General features: G+C 44.5%; 1 protein-coding gene and 1 long non-coding RNA gene across 5 annotated transcripts in view; one reads left to right on the top strand and one right to left on the bottom strand.

Moving 5' to 3' along the window:
• The window catches only part of PACSIN2 (protein kinase C and casein kinase substrate in neurons 2), a 136,641-nt gene that overhangs the window by 68,382 nt on the left and 47,758 nt on the right, over positions 1-20,501 (bottom strand). Inside the window, exon 1 of one of the 4 annotated variants that reach the window (XM_035721777.2) lies at positions 17,221-17,398. The exons of the other annotated variants lie outside the window; for them this stretch is intronic. The gene's annotated coding sequence lies outside the window, so the exon portion shown is untranslated. Of the gene's footprint in view, positions 1-17,220; positions 17,399-20,501 lie in introns of those variants that run through there. 4 annotated transcript variants of the gene reach the window in all.
• LOC112666519 (uncharacterized) lies at positions 32-13,087 on the top strand. Its single transcript, XR_003140880.3, has 3 exons — positions 32-10,869; positions 11,558-11,797; positions 12,597-13,087. It is a non-coding gene; the product is annotated as an uncharacterized LOC112666519 (long non-coding RNA).

The raw sequence follows: 20,501 nt of genomic DNA, 5'->3' as shown, positions 1-20,501 counted from the left end.
CCTTAATTGGGTTATTTGTCCTTTCATTGCTGGGTTTTAATCCAGTTCTTTACATATCTGTTCTGTCTACCAGATACAGGATTTGAAAACATTTTCTGCCATTCTGTGAGCTGTCTTTTCACTCTCTTGGTATCTTTGAAGCACACAAGTTTTTAATTTTGATAAAGTCCAATTTATCTATTTTTTCCCTTGTGTTTTGGTGTCATATCTCAGAAACCACTGCCCAATCCAAGGGGAAGAAGATTTGTGCCTGCTTTCTTCTAAAAGTTTCATAGATTTAGCTCTTCCATTGAGGTCTCTGATTTATTTAGAACTAAATTTTGTATTTGGTATGAGGTAAGGGTCCAAATTCATTCTTTTACACGTAGATATCAAGTTGTCCCGGCACTATCTGTCGAAAGACTGTTCTTTCCCCCATTCAATTGGCTTGCTGGCCTCATCCAAAATCAAGTGACCATATAAATGTAAGAGTTGAACTCTGTTCTCTCAATTCTCTCCCACTGATCTATATGTCTACCCTATATGCCAATACCACACTGTCTTATATATTATAGATTTGTAGAAATTTTTGAAATGAGGAAGTATGAATATTTCAATTTTGTTCTACTTTTTCAAAATTATTTGGACTATTCTGGATACCTTATATTTCCATAAGAATTTCAGAATCAGCATGTCAATTTCTACCAAAAAGGGGGAAGAGGTGGCAATTGAGATTTTTGATAGGAATCACATCAAAACTGTAAATCAACTTGGAGAGTAGTGCCATTTTAACAACATCAAGTCTTCCAGTCCCTGGATGTGGGATATCTTTCCATTATTTAGGTCACATTTAATTTCTCTCTACAATATTTTGCAGTTTCCAGTATATGAGTCTTGTAATTCTTTGGATTATCCATTGCTAATGTATAGCAATACCATTATTTTTATAAATTGATCTTATATCCTGCAACTGTGTTGAACACAGATATTAGTTCTACTAGTTTTTTAGTGAATTCCTTAGGGTTTTCTATACACAAGAACATGACATCTGCAAACAGAGATAGCTTTATTTTTTTCTTTACAATTTATATGTCTTTTATTTCTTTTTCTTGCTCCATTTCCCTAGGTAGAGCCTCCAGGGTAATGTGAACAGAGGTGATGAGAGTAGACATCCTTGTCCTTTCAGTCTTTTCTTTCCAAACCTAATGAGTTCTCATTCATGCCCTTTATCAGGCCAATGAAGCTCCCCTCTATTCCTACTCTGTTCAGTGTTTTTTTTTTTTTTTTAAATGAGGAGGTTTTGCACTGTTGTGCTCAGATTTCTTTCATGTTACAGAATAAGTATCACCAAGGACCAAAGTTAACTTAGTTAAAACCACCTGACATTATATATATTTGGAGGAGGTGAAGTGTCATTTGGAGGCAAAATGTCTATTTTAAGCAACTCAAAGAATTAGCTTATTCTCTGGCTTTAAGAAGATGATAAACTTGTAGGGGCGCGTCGCTGGCTCATTAGGTATAGTGTGCAACTCTTAATGTCCAGGTCATGAGTTCAAGCCCCATGTTGGGCACGGTGCCAAGAAAGAGAAAATAAATTTGTGATATTAAAGAAATAAAAGAAAAAAAAAGATGGATGTGCCCAAGACTTATGTAATTACTTAAACCTCTGCACGATAAAATGTAAGGTAAAAAGCAAAGAAAAATGGATTCAACACAACTGATAAAAATCTTATTACTGAGAATATATTAAGGACTCCTATGAAGACCAAGGATCCTAACCCCACACACAAGGAAGTTGTCAGAAATGTGCACAAAGGAAAAAAGACTGCTGGGACACAGACAGGAATCCTCACAGAAGTTCCATCTGCTAAGCCAGGCCACATACCTAGTGAAAAGCCTATTCAAAGTACCCAGCCCTCTCTTTCCTGGCTGTCATCCACTGGGAAGGATCACACTGCAGCTATAGGAATGGGGAAATCTCCTGAATCGTCCTGGTCCCAACGTGACTGTGCAAAATGGCACCCCCAACACCCCACAAGGGATATGCAGAGAGAGAATAAGACATTTTTATTATGTAAGTCTGAGATTTGGGGTTCGCTTGTTACTGCAGCATAACTTAGCCAAATCTGGCACAACAAATTACTGTGTAGGGGGAAAAAAGCACAACTTTTTAAAAAAACAGAAATAACTTATAAAAATAAGAAAACAGGACAATGCCAGTTTGGGTGGGGTATAGGAAAATAGAATGTACTCTAACATGGCTGATAGGCTTCATGGAAAAATCTGGAAATACAGAACAAGGGAGTTATCAACCTTTGGCCCAGCGGTCCCACTCTGGGGAATATGCCCCAAGCAAATAAACTCAAAGAAAAAAATAGCTTGAACAAAATGTTCATCCCAGTGATATTTATAACAGCAGACTAGAGACAAGTCAATGCTCACAAACTGAGAAAACAATGGTGAATGGACAGAGTGGATACCACATAGCCATTTTATTTTTTTTTTTTTTATTTATTTATGATAGTCACAGAGAGAGAAAGAGAGGCAGAGACACAGGCAGAGAGAAGCAGGCTCCATGCACCGGGAGCCCGACGTGGGAATCGAACCCGGGTCTCCAGGATCGCGCCCTAGGCCAAAGGCAGGCGCCAAACCGCTGCGCCACCCAGGGATCCCCACATAGCCATTTTAAAGGGCAAGCAGGTAAATCATTTTATGTTTGAAACTGGGTATAAGGGAAAAAACTGAGCAGAGACATTTATTACATATAAACCTTAAAGCCAGGAATTCTGTGTTTTAATCTTTGTAACCCCACTGCTTAGCATGAAGTAGACGTTCAAATATTTGCAAAGTGACTGAATGTCTAAACCAACAAATAATCAAGTCAGGGGTGACAGGGATGAGACCACGTGGTGATGGAGCTGAGTGCCTTGTTTCTGTGAAACAACTTTAGCATGTGCACTTTTTAAGAGATATGTATTTGTGCTGGGGAAAGAGAAATATTGTTCCTTCACATAACAAACCTGGATCCACGTTTCAAGGGGAGGGATCATGACTTTACACAAAGAAAAACTCACTAAAATTCAAGCTCTCCAATACCAGGAAGGAATCCTCAGGAAGTGTCGTCGCTTAAGTTCAAGGAGAGGCTGGCGGGCCACCTGTCAGCGACACTTAGAGGGAGAGGCAGATCGGGCGGGCCCTTGGGAGGTGTTTAACAGCCTCATTTGTTTTGTAGGCGCCAAAGTGCCTAGCAGAGTAGTGGGCACACAATAAAGTTTTCATCATTCAGATGCCCGGACACTTTCTCAATGTTTACTCCCCAGTGTTTACTTTCAATTGACTCCTACTTGTAACCATAGAACCTCCCTCCATAACTGTAAAAACCATGCTTCTTCCTTTGGACTAGGATTCATGTTAATGGGAAAACTCAACAGAAATTCAGGGGGCAGTAATACCTAGTCGTCTTTCATCAGACAAATCCTCCCCATTTCCACACCTCCTCTTTCCTCTGTCCTGGGCTGGCCGGCGCCCTGTCTTCAACCCTCTTACCCTCACGGCACCACGGGAACCAGAGACGTCACCTGCCCGGTGGTAACACCACCCTCAACCCATCACCCTGCCTCCAGCCCTGAGCAGCCTGGAAGTCACACCTCCTCAGGGTGGGGGGCGGGGGTCCTCGTCACTGCCTCCTCCAGGCAGCTCTCCCCAGCTCTCTCCACAGGCTCCTGCAGACCTTCTCCCTGGCTGCCTCCCTTCCCTCTCGCAGAACACTGGCAGGTGGTCGGTCAGAAGGCCCGACGCTTCTTGCTACCCCTCAGAGGCATCTGCGCCCACTGGCTGGCCCCGCCACCCCCACCCCCACCCCGTCTAAGGCTGGGCCCTCATCCTGCCTCCTCCTCCTGCCGCTGGACCTCACTCCCCCATTCACCCCTCACAGCCAAGCTTCCTACCAGAGCTGACCATACATCTCCTGCAGCTTCTTCTCCCATCTCTGACGGGACTAATCAGACTAGAGAGCAAAGGCCATTCCCGTGTCAGGCTGCAGATTCAGGTCTTCTCGGTATCCTTACCCTCTCCTACCCCCGTGTTCTCCTTCTACAATCACACCCCCAGTGTTCACAACACTGCCCCTCCTGCTTTTTCTTCCTTTCTTCTGCCCGGGCCTTAGATGTTGCCATTCCCCAGGGTTCTGACTCAGGCCCTACTCTCTAGCAGCACATGTTACCTAAGAAGCTCTTCTATTCCCACATATCGTATCATGTCCCCTGATCTGAGTCTCTGGCCCAAAAGTCCAGACTCATGTATTCAACTGCCTTCCAGACACCTCTGCTGAGCCATTTCACACAGTCTTTGCAAACAATTTCCTACCCTCCCTGAGCCCACTCCAGCCCTAGGGTTTCCCACATTAGGAAATGGTCCCAACACTCATCCAACTGCTCAAGGTGGAAACTCCTTTTCTTCCCAAACCCAACTCCCTACTGACCCTACCACATGAAATCAGTTTCCAAGAGCTGACAACACTAGTCCCTCCTGAATCCTCTTGCTTCACCCATTCCCACAACAGTGGCTATCTTTGGTAAGGCCATCACCCGCTTTTGCCTAGACCACTAACAGCCTACAAGTCTAGTGCCCCTTCCTTTCATCCTCCATGATGCTGCCGCAGCTGCTGACATGCCTTTTGGAAGATTAGGTTATGCTGCAACTTGGAATCCCCTCCAAGACGAGTTAGCGTGGCCAGCAGGGCCTCCCAGCTTCAACAACCAGCCCCCTCCAGCCTCACCATTTCCACTGCGTTCGAGTCACGCTATGCTCACTTGGCCACAGCTGACAACCTGCGGTGCCAGTTTAAATGTTTGGACCGAGTGGGACACATAAGTAATGTATATAACATAATCCAGGGCAGGGCAGCCAAAAGTACAAGTTCCCCAAGTCCACAGCAGTCCAAGGATGAAGAATGGACAAAGATAATAAAGTCTAAGGACTTGCCAGGGCAGGTCTGACACCCTGTGCCAGAATTCAGCACACATCTCAGGTCCCTCCTGGCTCCTGACATGGTGACGGGAGTAACACATTGTATCTACCACACTCTGGGCCATTCCACACGTGGCCCCTCATACATCAAGTCTACAGGAGGCCTCATTGCACACACAGTCAAACAAAGGCTGAGCCACTGAATCACTTGCCCCAGGTAGCATCCCATGACTGGGGAGGGAGCTCTAGTCATCTGTGGATCTGTCCCACTCAGACCCTCCTGACACTTGTCCCTCCTCCACAACATGGAGGTGGTGAGCTAGATGATAAAGGTCTTCGCAGTTCTGATTTTTCTACCACCATAAATGTGGAAGAGGGTGATGATCCGAGGTCACCAAAATCTCAAGACAGTATCTGTTACCCAGGATTAAACACGTTCAACAGATGTGGCTTCTGCCTCACGAGGGTAAGCATTCTAGACCGACTGCCCAAGCAGTCACATTCAACAAAGACTCATTTTAAGGGACTAAAGAACAAGCGCTCATTGATTTGCCACCATGTCAACCCAGCAAAGAGCCCCAGACACACCACAACACATAAAACTGCCTGCCAAAAACCAAAGCGGTGTTATTACAACATAACCAGAGAACGCCTTCACACAAGTGGGATTTTACACACACGCACACAAACCCTCCTGGAAGCCTGCGGCTCGTCTCACATCCCACTGGTGGTCAGAGCTGGAGAGCACACAAGGACACATCAACTCATCACCGCCACCAGTTCCCCCAATGACTTCAGGGTGTCCTTACATCCTAAGGGTACCACCTAACAGGTGACAGATGGCCACAGGTATAGAAGAAGATGTGTGCGATGAAGTTCCAGGGAACCGGGCTGTCGATTTGGGTACCCTCATTTCATCCTTACCCAAAACTCTCTGAGACTGAGAGTGCAGCCCCACTCTCCCTGCACTAATCTTTGAGGAGCCACATCAAACACTCCCCGAAAATTCCTTCTCTCAGTCAGAAGCACTTGCCCAGTGGGATACTTCTTCCTTGAGCTGCAAGTTTTACAACTCAAGAGACCTACTTAAATCCTAAAAAGGAAAAGTAACGTAGTCCCAGATGAGCCAGAAAGAGTCTTCCGGCGAAAGCAGAAGGAAAAAATACAGAATGGGTCAGGAGGTTGTCCTTTGTTCAGGCAAGAAAATGGGGGCATTCACCAAGGACAGACATGATAGGAAAAGAGAGGAAGAGGAGTGCACTGCCCGCCGGGAGCAGGAGGTTACAGGCCGCCTCCGAGGTCTGCTGAAGCAGGTTCCCAAGATTCAACAAAGGGCATTATTAACAACACGCATGAGTCACAGTGGCCTCAGGTCAACCACTTGGCTTCTTTCAGCCCCTCCACTTTGAGGCAGCCCCTTCTACAAGTGGGACTTCCTGTCATACAAAGGGCCTCTGTGGGCAGTTCCCCACTGCCTCTTTTCCTGTGTAGAGCGGCGGCCCCATGTCGGACCAAGCACACCACCTGCTCTCGAGAGGGGCCGCAGCCCACCTGCAAACTGAGGACAGCAGGTGAGAAGCACGCAGCATACCCGGATGCACACATCTAGAAGGCCTCTGAAACCTGCGTCTAGAATTCTTCACGAGGCGCTCTGGCACGACCCCTTAATGGCCCAGCCACCCCTGGCAAAATACTTAAGAGGTCTGTGATTGATACTGTTGCTCTGTAACATGGAATCCAATCTGTCTTCAAGGCTGTGAGGATCAAATGGCCTTTGTCTGTGTCCTGGCACAGTGCCAGCACGGGGGTCTTGGATGACAGCGGGCCGCCACAGTGAGGGCGACTGGGGGCCAGCCTCAGCCAAAGACATCAGACGCGACACGGAGGCATCCTCCTGCTCACAGGCTTGATGGACACTTAACCTCCACCAGAGCGCCAAGTGCCAGGAGAAACTGCTGCACAAAACTCTGTGGGACCACCCAGAAGGGGCCACCCAGGGGCACAGGGCTGACAGCCCAAGTGGGGATTCACCAGCTGGAGAGTAGGCAAGGGCACTCCAGGCAGAGGAGATACAGACTGTGGCCCAGGAGCACACAGGCTCTGCGGCCAAGCCCTGGGACAGGACTGTGGCTTTGAAGAAGAGAAAGATCATTGCCAAAGAATGGCAGGGTGCCAAAGGTCACGCTATCCAGGTCCCAAGCCTGAGTCACTCATGACACTCCAAGAAGTGACGTCTGCCCCTCGCTGCTGCTCTCCGTGCAATGAAAAGTAGCTCGTCCTGGTGCGAGCGCAGGTGGGAGATCACTGATGAGACCTCACGCTCATCAGAGCCGCCAGGAAACAAACTGCTCAAGTACTTCTCAAGCAGTGCTGTGAATATGTGCCTTTGAAGTTTAAAAAAAAAAAAAAAGGTCATTCAAAACACAAAAGGATTTGGTTTGTAACTATTACGCACTCAACTATGGTGCCACTTTGTCAACACAATCTTCCGTTTCATTCAAAGGTACAAGGGCCCAAGCCAAAGCATTCTGCTCCAGAGAAAGATTCAGGGCCAGGTTGGACCTGGTGTGACAAACAGACAGGATTGTGAGGAGCAACTGATTATATGCTTTGGAGCTGGGGGAAGTAAAATCAAAGGGAAGCTTCCAAAAGGACTTTCTAAGATTTTATTTTATTTTTTAGATTTATTTATTCATAAGAGACACAGAGAGAGAGGCAGAGACACAGGCAGAGGGAGAAGCAGGCTCCATGTGAGGAGCCTGATGACGGACTTGATTCTAGGATCCCGGGATCCGAACCTGAGCCAAAAGCAGATACTCAACCACTGAGCCACCCCGGTGCTCCATCCAAAAGGATTTTCAAAGAGCCTATCCTTAAAAAAATATTTGTCAGTTTGGCTAGCTCAAGAAATAGCCTGTGTACCAAATTTTTAAACATTTTCAATAAAATATGTAATTTATTCTGATAAACTCAGCAAAATTAGATTAAATCAAACAGATTTGTATAATTTTTTTGTATAAAACTTATCCCTTTTACTTTTTTTTTTTTTTTTTTTACTTTTTCCTTTTCTTTTTTTAAACATTGACTTTCTGAATGCCAGAAACCTTGCTAAGAGCTGGCAGAAGGGAGCAAAGTGAAGTTCGTAATAAGATCCAGCCCTGCAGCCCAGGAGTTCACAATACAGCCAAAAAGAGAAGACAAGCTCACACTTGCTTAGGGGACAGGGAGGACAGAGGGTAGAGGACAGTGGAGAGGCAAGCAGGAGGGGGGTTTAGAAGGGGGACGCCTGCAGCCTGAAGCCAGGTGAGAGGATGAGGTGCTCCAACCACAGCCCAGGCTCAGGAGCTGCTCCGAGAGGCTGGATGCAGACTAGAGACAGCACCAGATGCCCACCAGGGCACAGGTCGTGCTTTGCTGCAGCACCTGAGGTCTAAATCACTGACCACTTTAGCTTATTTAAAAATACAGATTTAAGAATGGGTGATTATGCAGAAGAACAGTCCAGGAGGCTATGTACCAAAATGTGAACTGCTTCATTCAGCAAAGTGTAATGAGGGGTTCTGACATGCCAGGCACAGGGCACATGGGGCACAGGGGCAAACGGGGTGAGAAAGTCATCACGGACGTTCTAGGGCCTGGAGGACTTGCAAACAGACCAGGACGGAAATGTCACAGCTGGCGGTGCTGAGGGCTGGGCTAGGCCATAAAGCCAGTAGGGACAGAGTGTTGGGGGCTAGCACAGACAGGATGGTGGTCAGTGAAGGGTCTTCCCTCAGGGGGAGACACTTGAGCAAATATTCAAGTAAATGGGAACTTTATTCACCCTCTCTAGATGGCAATATGTGAGTTTGGGGGTTTTCTTTTTTGCATATGTGTATTTAATTTTTTGGTCCTAAGAATACTGGTTAGGTCCCTTGAAAATTCAAAAGGAAAACAAGGCAGTGCCCTAGGCCCCTTCTGTAACATCCATAAGCACGAAATCCAAGATTTCTGGTAAAGGAATCCATGTCCTTTATCTTCGTGTCTGTGTGTATCACTTATAGTCACTCAGTACAGGTGCCCATACACCTTCCAACCCCGTCCAGCAGCACCTTCACCATTATAAAGCCCAAAGGGCCCAGGCCTCCGCACTCTTCCCTCTTCTCTGCACACCAGTTACTGGATGGTCTTGTGACTCTCTGCCCAAAACTCAGCACTGGCTCCTCCATCCTCCAGACAGGATCCTATCCAGTATTTCTTTTTCAGTAAAGAGCTCCATCACCCACACAGCTGCTTAGGACAAATGCCCCCATGCCACCCCTGATGCCTCTCCTTCCCTCACACGCTACATCAGCTCCACCTTGAAACAAAGCTAGAGTGTAGCCACCTCACATCATCTCTGCTTTAGCTACCCTGGGTCAAGCCACCAAACTTGCCAATAGTTTTATCTTTCAGTATGCTGAAAAACACTAATTACTAATCTACACTCCTCACTCTGACCTACAAGGTCCCATGTGATCTGGCCCCAGCTCCTAGCTTCAGTGTTGGCTCATTCCAACCCTTAGCCCTGGCTCCTCCAGCTACGGTGACCTTCCCGTGGGCCTCTAAATGCACCAGGTTTAGGCCTACTTTCACACCTGCTTCCTCTCTGCCAGGAACACCCCTCCTCCAGGGTCTGCAGACTTTGCTCCCTCACATCATCATCACATACCACCTTCTTTAAAAAGCTTAACCTGTCCCCATTTCTCTGACACATCAGCCCCCAAAAGATGTTTTATTTTTTAAATAATACTCAGCTTCCCATGACAAATTATGTATTTATATACTGTCTCTCACCACCCACAAGAACAGAAGCTCCTGAAGAACAAGAACTGTGTTGAGTTCATCCCTGCATCCTTAGCAGTGATGCACAATAGGAGCAAAATAAACACGTCTGGAATGAATGAGTCATGGAATGTGCTAGGCTCTGACACAAACATACACTATGACAGAACAGACTTCTGTTTCCAGCAGCTAGGTAAACCAGGTATCTTAATGTGTCTCCCACTGAAAAATTTTAAAAGCTGAATAAAATATAATTACATCACTCTATTATACTCTAAATTATCATAAAGGAATCTAAAGACAACAAAAAGGTAAATTTAAAGAAGGAATATAAGTAGATAAGTCAGCTTTTTCTCTCAGGTAACAAGGAGAGACAAAGAAAGAAAATATAAAAGATTAAAGACTTGGGAAAAACAGTGAAGCCTAACTTACATCTAAGAAACTTCCAGAAGGAGATAACATTAAGGATGGGTAAGAAGCAATCTTTAAAGACCATTTTCAGCATGCTGAAAGACACAAAACCACAGATCAAAGAAGCCCAATGAATTCAAGCAAGATTTTAGAAAGAAAGCAAGAGCCAGGGATCCCTGGGTGGCGCAGTAGTTTGGCACCTGCCTTTGGCCCAGGGCGTGATCCTGGAGACCCGGGATCGAATCCCACATCGGGCTCCCGGTGCATGGAGCCTGCTTCTCCCTCTGCCTGTGTCTCTGCGCCTCTCTCTGTGACTATCATAAATAAATAAAAATTAAAAAAAAAAAAAAGCAAGAGCATGCCAAGATAAATTAAAGTAAAACTTTAGAACCTCAAAGGCACAGGAAAGGTCATAAGAGCAGCCAAAGAGAAAAGACCAAAAAGAATGATAACTGGACCAAGAGCAACAATGAACACCAGAAGACACTGCAGTGATATATTCTACATGCTGAGCAACAATATTTGCCATCTCAGAATTCCATACTCAGCAAAACTAGTTTTTAATAAGAACTTGAGATTTTCAAACAGATAAAATAGATACCACCACCACCACCCTCCAAAGACATCACAGGGAAAAAATTCTAAAGGATCTATTTCAGGCAAAAAGAAATGATCTCAAAGGGAAAGTTTGAAGCACAAGAAAAAATGGTAAGCAAATATAAGGGTAAATACAATGACATATAAACATTGATTATATGAAACACAGTATCTAATTTTTAGGATTTTAAAATTCAAAAAAGAAATCCAGGATAAGTTGGGAGGGGTGTGGAATTAAAATGTTTTAAATCCTTCAGAGAGGAGACAGAAAAGACATTTGGGGCATAACCACTAAAGGGCTAGACAGAGAATTTAACTTCTAGACTAAAAAAGAGAGAGAGAAAATAAATGCAATGGAGGCGGGGGGCATGATGGATCTCAAGCAAAACCAAAGACCAACAAAACAACTCACCAGAACTGTAGCAAATAGCACAGGAACAAGAAAAGGCTGCTTCTTACCACCTTTTCTATTCAAACTGTACTGCAGGTACTGGCCAATGCAAGAAGAAAAATCAGTAAAAGGTACAAGAATTAGAAAAGAAACAAAATATCATTATTTGTAGATAATGCGGCTTTCACATGGCCGACAGGTACCAGGATGACTCTAGAGTGATGGCTCAGCTACAACGGAATAGCCATCAGAGCACAGGCAGGAGCTCTAAGCATTTGGTTTCATTTAACACAAGGAAAATACCAGATGAAGAAACTGAAACTCAGAGAATATGAGTTAAATATCTTTCCCAAAGCTACCTGGCAAGTAAAGGGTTGGTTTTGAAATTAAATCTATGTGTCCCCACAGCCTAACCAGCACGCCTGCCACAGAGAGAGACAAACCACGACACCAAAGGATAAGCACCTGTCGGTACTCTCTAAGAGACAAGTACCACCATGTGATTACAAGTAAGCTGGAGTACAAAGAGAAAATGAGACCAACCTGAAGAAAGCCAGGGAGAGAGCCGGGCGCTAAATCTGCAGCCTGCACAGGAATGCCCAGGCAGGGAATGATATTCTGGAGAGAGAAAGTGTAGCAGGCACTAAGGTAAAAACGTATGAAAGGATCAAGAAGGGGGGGGCGGGGGGTGCAGGAGAGAGAAGAGCTAGATACCAGGAGGTAAAACAGGTGCCAGCAGGCAAAACCCCTTGAGGGCCACACCAGGGGTTTGGGCTCCTGGGGAAGGTCATGGGGAGGGACCTGGTCACAGTCCAGGAGGGAAAGCTCCCTCCAATGGAGAGTGAAGAACACACCATCAGGCCTCTAGACCTGGGCTGTCCAACAGACCAGCCACCAGCTACAAAATACTTGAACGGCAGCTAGTACAACTGAGGAACTGTCTTTTTAATCTGACTTTTCATTCATTTTAATATAAATAGCTACATGTGCTCAGTGGCTGCTATACTGGCCAGGGCAGCTCTAGAGGATAGAGAGGAAGAGAAATGGTTCAGAGACCAGGACAGAGGAGCAATGTTCAGGAAGAACAGAGGACACAGCAAGTGATTATGCCAGGAATGGAGGTGCAGAGGAGGAAAAGGGATTAAAAATTCCTCATTCTGGAGGCAAGGTATAGGAACTGCCACAAAGAGAAACAGTTCAGAAGAAAGAACCGGTTTAGGATGGAAAAGAACTGGTTTGGGCCTGCTAAGTCAGAGGAACCTGAAGCACATCGACTTGTGTGCTGCAGTCTGGCCATGTCAGACTCCCAGGTTCGGCACAGTCTCTCCCTCTCCCTGCCTCTGCACACACTGTGTCCTCTGCCTCCCTCATCTGCCCAACAGGCCCCTCTCTCTGAAACCCACTACCAAACTGTGATATTTTCCCCAACCTTCTCCATTCTCCACAGCAGAATAAGGTCCCTCCAGCTCTATGAGAAGACTCGTCACCCTGGCACTTAGAAGTCTCTACCCCACTGGACTATGAGCTCTTCAGGGGTAAGAACGGAGTCTCGACCATCATGGACCCCAGGGCTGGCACAAGACCTGAGGTACACTCAGTGGACAAGAGACTCTGCCAAGTGGGCAAACTGAATGTATGAACATAAGCAGGCGTAAGTGAGCACATCACCCAATCCAGCCACCCAGCATCCTGGTGAACTGTCCCTCCAGGAGGTGACCTAATGAATGGTTGGAAAGAAGCACAGAGCTTGCTCAGGTGCCTGCACATCTGTCAGTGCGAGCAGTCAGGTGCCAGGATGATCACAGCCTACATATGAGACTTGCTGTGAGTTTTCGCCATTAGGACAACATCTACTATCCTAAACTCACACTCGTCAACCTTAGCAGTCTACTGGATGAGCCCAAGAATAAATATAATGTCTTGGCATTGAACAAGAAATATGCAAAGCCTTCTCCGCGAGTGGCTCTGATCCTTCTCTGCATGGCCTTGGGGCCTTGTCATATAACGTTCTTCCACACAGCACAGGCCAGATCTAGAGGAACCTGCGCTGAACACACTCACAGGTGGGAAATTAACAAAACATTTCTGCTCTCCAGGTCAACAAGTATTTGGTCATCAGACCACTGTGCCCTGTGCTATTTTTTCTTTATGCGTCAGATCATAGTGGAAAAGAACCATACAGAGGTCACTTTGCTGTCCACACACTGCCTTGTACTTCATTTATCTCACTATACTAGCCCTACCGATACTGAAAACAAAGACAGAATTCCAAACTGGGAAGTTCAATGTTTTAGCCTGTAACCACATCAACATCTTGTCAAGTAAGCAAAATCATTCTCCCCTGATCCCCTTTAACAACTGTTCCACTGCAGAACAACCCCGATGGGAAACAAGACTGAATATGAAATTCAGCACAGGCTTCATGTGGAAGGAGAGGAGAGGAGAGAGGGGGAGGGGGGGAAGGGGGAAGGAGAGGAGAGGATTATTGTTATCCCTTAATACTCTGATGGCCATTGGCACACATTTTAAATTCAGAATACTTCCTGTTAGATTCTTTAAGTTAACCAAAAATAGAACAATATGCTTCATTAGTCCACGTAAAGATTCATTTCTTATGATTCAGTAACGACAGAGTCTAAGGAGTCTCTCTCTCTCTCTCTCTCACACACACACACACACACACACACACACACACGTGTGCACTCACTCTCCTCTCTCCCTCGCTCTAGGATCTAGGATCTAGCCAGCATACTGGCAAAAGTTTTCTCAAGGCCTTAAGAGAAGATTCTAAGGCCACGGCTAGAAGCTGTCCTGGAGAGAAGCCCCGAAGAGAGATGGAAATGAGGAAGGCCTGGATGACACCAACAGCATGAACTCTGAGAGGCTTCGGGGCCAAAAGCACCCCAGGAGCTGCCCTAACCCTCCTCAGTCTACAGTAAAGCCAGTACCATATCCCCTTCACATCTTTAGATTCACAGGCACACCAGAATCCAAACTAATGTAGGCAGAAGCAAGCGGCAAGGAGGAATATCAAGCATTACTTACTGACTAGGGCAATCATATACTAATTATATACCTATGTATACAGATATTTACATGCATAATTACACATATACGTACATATACATTAAGAAGGTCAATTATATATTAAGAAAAGGAAGCCAGTTAAACTATTCTATGCTTAATATGTACTGAAAATATAACAGTAAAGATAAAATGCTAGTTGGGAAACAAAGATAACTAAATTATGGGAGAAGTGAACCAAGTTGCTCCCTATTTGCCCTTTCTTTGGCCTTCAGATGTGGTCATCTGGCTCTTCAACCGAAAACAGCAGCTTCTTCAAGGCTAATGACAAAACTGCCTGCCAGAGCTGCAGGAGGGAAGACACAGTGCCACCCTATTGCATAGAAACACTGATCACATATGCTACTTCGTTCTTAAGTTTTATAAATTAAAATAAGGGGGTGCCTGGTTGGTTCAGCGGGTTAAGTGTCTGCCTTCAGCTCAGGTTATGATTCCGGAGTCCTGGGATTGAGTCTCCCTGAGCAGGGAGCCTGCTTCTCCCCTTCTGCCTTTCCCCTTCCACTCGTGTTCTCTCACTCTGCTCTCTCTCAAATAAATAAAAATAAATTTTAAATATATATATAAAGTAAAATAGGTATAAAGTTGTTGAGCACAATTTCAAATACAATGAAAGTGTTTATGAAAATATCTGTTTTCCTGTAGTGTACTTCTTTCTGAAATTCTTGAAGGCATATATTCTTAAATACTTCAGAAAATACAAGTAACTACCACTCTGTGAACCTCTGCAAGGAATTCAAAGTGACTCTGGACAGTGGCACCACATCAGGGTCTAAGAAGAGTGACTCTACCCACTGCTCTCAGGCCTCTATTCGCGTCTAATTCCCAGACTTGAATTTCAGAAGAAGTCAAATCAATTTTTAGGAGAGACTATTTTTAACTGATTCTGGAAAGTTGTGCATAAATTCCACTTTCATATATTAAATCATTACCCTCTTTTTTTTTTTTTTTTTTTCACATGATAGAGTATTGTTTTAAAGTCTGCCACATTCTAAAACTTGGGCAGTCCAGACTTAATGCTGTGGATACTTCCTCAGAGGGACTGAAATGCCCCCAGACTTGAGGGTTTTCTTTCTGATCCTAAAGAATCCTCTTTCAAAGAACCAAGTACTTTGGTCTATTTCTTGTAATGGCTATGAGTTTAAGTTTGGATTTCTCAGTTAGCAGGTAATCATATAATGAGGTATGCTTATAACAGTAACAACTGAGTAAGGCACGGTTTAGTGGCAAAGCAAGAAAAACTTTACATAGTCGAGAACTCTATTTTTTAAGAAAAAAAATCTCTCTCAGAGGGAGAGATGTCAATTTCTTTGGGCTTCTGATAATTCACTGTATACTTTGCCTAGTGGTACTAACTTAGGGAAGTTACTCCAGAAAAACCGAATATTTGAAAAATCAAACAAATGAAAATGGGATTCATCAAAGAAAAAAGTCATTCTTAGCCAAGCCCTATTAATTGTGAGACAATATGTGGAGAAAGCTGGTAGAAGAAAGGCCGGTGACCCAGAAGCCAGTCTAGAATATTGACTAGAAGCTCAGCTACCAACAAGCTGTGTGACCTTGGACAAGTCAATAACGATGCATAAAAAGAAAGAGGTAAGGAGAGGATGAATCTTACTACTGGAATAAATCTCAGACCTGTAAGATATGTTCAGTCTGAAGTTATGACTATTATTTTTATAAACGCAGCATTTAAAGTTCATCTAGAATTCAGTAAGATACCTTAGTATGAAGAAGCAAAGAATTTGAGGAGATACTTAGAATTACAACAGCAAGGGCAAAACCTTTGGACCTCATTAAGGTCTGAGAAAAATATCACATATTCAAGGGACTTCTAAAAAACAAGAAAACACAACCTAAAAGTATCAGAAATACACAAATCATACAGTAACAACCTAACAAGAAAAATACACTTCTCTAGGTGGCATAGACTGTACCGGTATGGCACTTTCTAAAAAACAGAAGGAAGACCATGACACTGCCTTTCAAATGTTCACAGCAATAATTCAAAAGCATATTCCCTTAGTGGATGGATCACTCAAGTATCAGGATTTTTTAAAAACACTCTAATTAGAAGCACAGTACTACATAAACAAAAAGGAGGGAAGAGGAACCATAATTTTTCAATTCCAGAATATGACTTCCAGAGAAGAAACAAGAAATACACACGTAAGGCTTCTCAGTTGTTGGAACAATAAAACTTTTACATTTTGCTATTTACTAAAAATAAAAGCATAGTGTCTAGTGACCAGCAGTCAGACGGAGCAGAGGGCACCGGGTCCAGCTGTAAAGAGGAATAAGAAAGAACTGCCGGAGGAGGAAGGCAGAGGGGGCCTTGGAGAAAGCCACATGCTAATTCTGGGAGTCTGGAGCAGACGGCCATGAAACAGCAATTAGTGTCAACCGGAGAAGCTAATTTGTTCGCTTTTTCTCCCGAGTCCCATTTCCGTGTTTGTAGGTTAGATTTGGCTGTTTAAGAAAGGAAATGGCAGCATGTAAAAGACAGAGTGCCTGACAGTAGGAAAAGAAACCAACCCTCTATTAATAGTTAACTCAAGTAACTCATTTAGCTCCCCAGAAAGAAAACAATACAGCTCGAAGTATGTAAGCTGGCCTAAGCCATGCCAAAGTTTCTAATTTATTCCATCTATTTAGGAATGAAACATGTATATATGTTCTAAAACCAGAGTAAAAATTATAAAGCACGTCTTTCATTTGTTTAGGCCAAAATCTATTTACCAAGGAAATCAAACATTTACTCTGACATTTTCTCAAAGCATTTTGGATAAACACTACACACCGTTCGGTTAATATTGAACTGAGTGAACATTTCCATCAAGGAGCTCTAAAACTAAGTGTGTTTAATAGGTGAGATTTCTGCTAAATCAAACACTCAGAAACACTCTTCAGAAGAAAAAAAAATCAATGAAAACTCTGCTTTTAAAAAGGTCTCCCTTAAAGGAAATATATGCCTTAAATAGCACACTCACGTTTTGCTGTCAAACGCCAGCTTCACTGCCTCACTTTGCAGATCAGCTTCCGTACCTGCCTCCTTCCAACCCTGCTGGTATGTCTGACCTCCAGCTCCCAGCCGAATTCTCCCAGCACATTTCATCATTTCCTGTTGGCTGCCGGCTCCTTGCAGCTAGATAAGGCCAGTCCCCTACACTGCTGCAGGCACCGAACAGGCACCAGGTTCTCAGACCTCTGCTCCAGGCCTGCTGGGACCATCACAGAATCACAGAAGAGCTTTCCTTTTTTTTTTTTTTTTCTTTTCAAAAGCGCTTTCCTTTCAGAGAGGGGCCAAACAGAAATCTTGGGATTTGAGATAAAGTCAGAGAGCAGATCTGAGAACAGAAGTCCTATTACCCTCCCTCCCTCCCCAACATCAACTTGCATATAAACTACTTTACACTGCATATGATAGTCCTAGGATTTCTCCTTGTACTTGATCCTTCCACTTAGGAGGGAGAAAAGACCTGTGCTGGAGCTAAGGTGCCAGGCGTCACAGGAGTTAATGTAATATAGAGACTTCCTTGCACAGGATGATCTTACACTGTCCCTACATGTAAAACTCAACTTCTCTTTGTGACTCCACACAGTAAGACAAAGCAGCTCCACAGTGGGAGATGCATGGGAAGACACATGCAGGTTCAGTGGTAGAGACCCCAGCCTCTCTGCAGCATGACTGCCTCCCCCAAGGCACTCAAATATCCAAGTGTGAGCCCCTAGAAGGAAATGCCAAATCCCAAAACACCTTTCTTCCTAGAGTTTTACAACAAATTAAAAGAAAAGGGAAAAGAAAAAGAAAATATATATACATATATTTATTTATATAAGTGTATTATTTATATAAATAAATAAATAATTTTAGGGGAGGAGAAAGAAGTCCTGATTCATTTTAAAATGTATGCACCCACGAAAATACATACAGTAGAATTCCCTCTAGATACAGTGAAGAGGCGGCACAACTACCCTATGGGGCTTGAAGCCAAGACAGAATGGAATAAGGACCAGGCAGGAAAGGGTTCCCAGGAATGCTTCTGAGCAAGGCTATTTCCTGAGCTGTTCATGAGCTGCAGTTGTGAAAATTCACTGCTAAACACACTTAAAATATGTGCACTTGTATGTTTGTATGTATATTGTTTCAATAAAAAGTGTTTTTAAAAGGTATCAACAGGGACACCTGGGTGTCTCAGCGGTTAAGCTTCTGCCTTTGGCTCAGAGTGTGATCCCGGGATCTGGGATCAAGTCCCGCATCAGGCTCCTTGCAAGGAGCCTGCTTCTCCCTCTACCTGCATTTCTGCCTCTCTCTCTGCATCTCTCATAAATAAAGAAATAAAAACTTAAAAAAAAAAAAGGAAAAAATATCTTTAAAAAAAAGTATGCAATATCAAAAAATAGAAACACTAGAAATACTACAAGAAAGAGCAGGTATTGAAACCACTCTGTAAAAACATAAGAAACGAATATTTCAAAAGCTCAGTTTCCCCGAAGTACCCTCCCAAAAGATTCATGTGCACTCCCAACGCCATGGCAAGCTAGATGCTGCACTGAAGTGATGGTGGCCAGAACAGAGCCCGCCCATTCTCTCCTTGCAACATGGGCCCCCTAGCCTGACTCGATAACACAAAACAAAATAGGTTAAAAATATCTTTCCAAAATCCATGTTTAGAAATTCTTTGATGGAAAAACACCAATGAAGCAAAGACCATCTCAACACAAGGGTCAATTATTTGACATATGATAATAATTCATACCACTTAGAAAATTATTATGCCACCCTCCCCCCCAACTGCCCCCAAAACAACCCACAGAAGACAACCCATCGCAAACCTCACTGTATTCCCAGTCCGCCTAGTTAGGTCCCACGCACCCTCACAGAGAGGCCAACACTGCTCTGCAGGGAGGCCAGCTGCTTCGTCTCGGGGCTTGCTGGGGGGCTGAATGGCTCTGACGCTCATTTTGTCCAGTGATGGACACTAAGGCTGGAAAAGGCTGAATAAGGTTTCTGGAGACTACTTCAGGTACTTGACCACAACACACAGTCAGGCTTCCTAAACGAACAGCCTGGCAGTTATCTTCCCAAGCATTTCAACTAAGTTTAAGCAGCACAAAAATATGGTCACAAAAGTCCTTTGCTGGGCGTATTTCCTTCCACTAAGAAAGAATAAGCACTTGAGTTCTGGCGGAGCAAGCTGATTATCTACTTTTCCTTTTCATCAGCTAGCATGACCAAAAACTCTTCTTTGCCCTAGAGTCCTACTTAAGGCTCTTGGTTATGAGAGAGGACAATCACAGCAAGGTAGATTTACTCATTTTGGTTTTTTAAGACCCTCACTCATTCTATCTATCTATCTACCTACTTATCTATCTATCGTAATCCAACAAACACAAGCTGCTTGATATTTATATAATGGTTATTTTATGGTTAATCATGAAAATAATCCTATCAGGGGACTGTCACCTCTTCCATTTTCCAGCTCAGATAACTGAGGTACAGAGAGGTTATATTACCTGCCCTGCATCCCAAAGCCAGCACATGGTGTGGAGCCAGGATCCAAACCCAGTCAGCTCCAGAATCCAGCTATTAGCCACTACACCACACTGCCTCTCCATCTTGGTTTCCCTTGGTATATTAGAAGTGGGTCTTGGATACAGCTGCCACATAATAAAATCTGATTTGAAGTGAACTGAGAATACAGAGAGCAGTGGGACTATGGGGTAATGAACCCAGCTCTCCAGGGTGGCTGGGGCATTCTCTCCCCCGCCCCATCACCTCAGGTGGGGGCTTCCTAGCTGGAAACCAGCTGCCCTGCACCCCTCTAGCAGAAGACAAGACTGGCTCAGGCAGCTGTCCTGCCCCCTAAGGCAGTACTAGGACAGAAACACTGCTCCAGGGAAACCCAACAGCTAACCTCTTGCAGCACGTGGTGCCTAAACTGGTATTTCCAGTTCCAATCTGGTTTCTGTCACCAGACTTGAAACCATTGGGCATTCATTCAACAAACATTAGTGCCAGGCACAGGGCTTGAGGCCTCAGGGCCCCCATGGTAAAAGCCAACGTCCCTGCCCCGAATTGTCCGGGCAGGGCAGATGTATAAGTAAATACAAACGGCACAGGCTGAGAACTGCCAGCACCCAGGGATAAAGGAACACAGTGAAGGGAGCGGTGACCTGGGCGAGGGGGTGTCAGGGAAGGCTTCACCAAGTGGGGGGTGGGAGGTAGTGGGGACAGGAGCGGGTTCTCCAAGAGCTTCCCACACGATTA

Source organism: Canis lupus, chromosome 10 (assembly GCF_003254725.2).
Source record: "Canis lupus dingo isolate Sandy chromosome 10, ASM325472v2, whole genome shotgun sequence".
Classification (NCBI taxonomy): Eukaryota; Metazoa; Chordata; class Mammalia; order Carnivora; family Canidae; genus Canis; species Canis lupus.
Note: the sequence above shows the minus strand (reverse complement) of the source record. Positions and strands in the feature narration are given on the sequence as shown.